This window comes from Oryzias melastigma, linkage group LG1 (genome assembly GCF_002922805.2).
Source record: "Oryzias melastigma strain HK-1 linkage group LG1, ASM292280v2, whole genome shotgun sequence".
Classification (NCBI taxonomy): domain Eukaryota; kingdom Metazoa; phylum Chordata; class Actinopteri; order Beloniformes; family Adrianichthyidae; genus Oryzias; species Oryzias melastigma.
In genome coordinates, this window is record NC_050512.1 from 30,422,833 (window position 1) to 30,423,394 (window position 562).

A 562-nucleotide genomic window follows, 5' to 3' on the forward strand; every position below is an offset into this window, starting at 1 on the left:
TGATAATTGATTTTATTTGGAAACACTGCAATAGAAGAAAGTGTATCTGTGTATGTGGAATAAAAAAATGAACAAACTGGAGTTTTACCACCTCTAATTACTTTTTTGTAACCCATACTTCATTAGAAGTTATTTAAGATTTTGTCCATTCATTTCTTGTTTTTTTAAATCCTATTTTTAATTTTAAAGTGACTGTTCGAAACAAAATATGATATTTTTCATTTCATTTTATTTTATTTGTTTACACCAGAGGTCATACTAATTTATTATATTTTATATTTTTTTACCTTTAAAGTTGATCAAATAGATTTTTTTTCTTTTAAAATGTCGGCACTGACATTAGTGGACCAACAGGTGGCGGTGTTATCCAGAGGGAGAAAACTCCGTTGAGGGAAAAAAAACTTTATTCTGAAATCCAGATGCTCCAGAGGTTCATCCGTTTGATGAGCTCTTATTTTTCCTCTTTAAATACAAACTGTCATATGTGTTATTCATAAGTTCACTCAGAGCTCCGTCTGCTGTTATGTCATTGTTGAAGCTGGTTTTTTTTTTGGAACAAAGT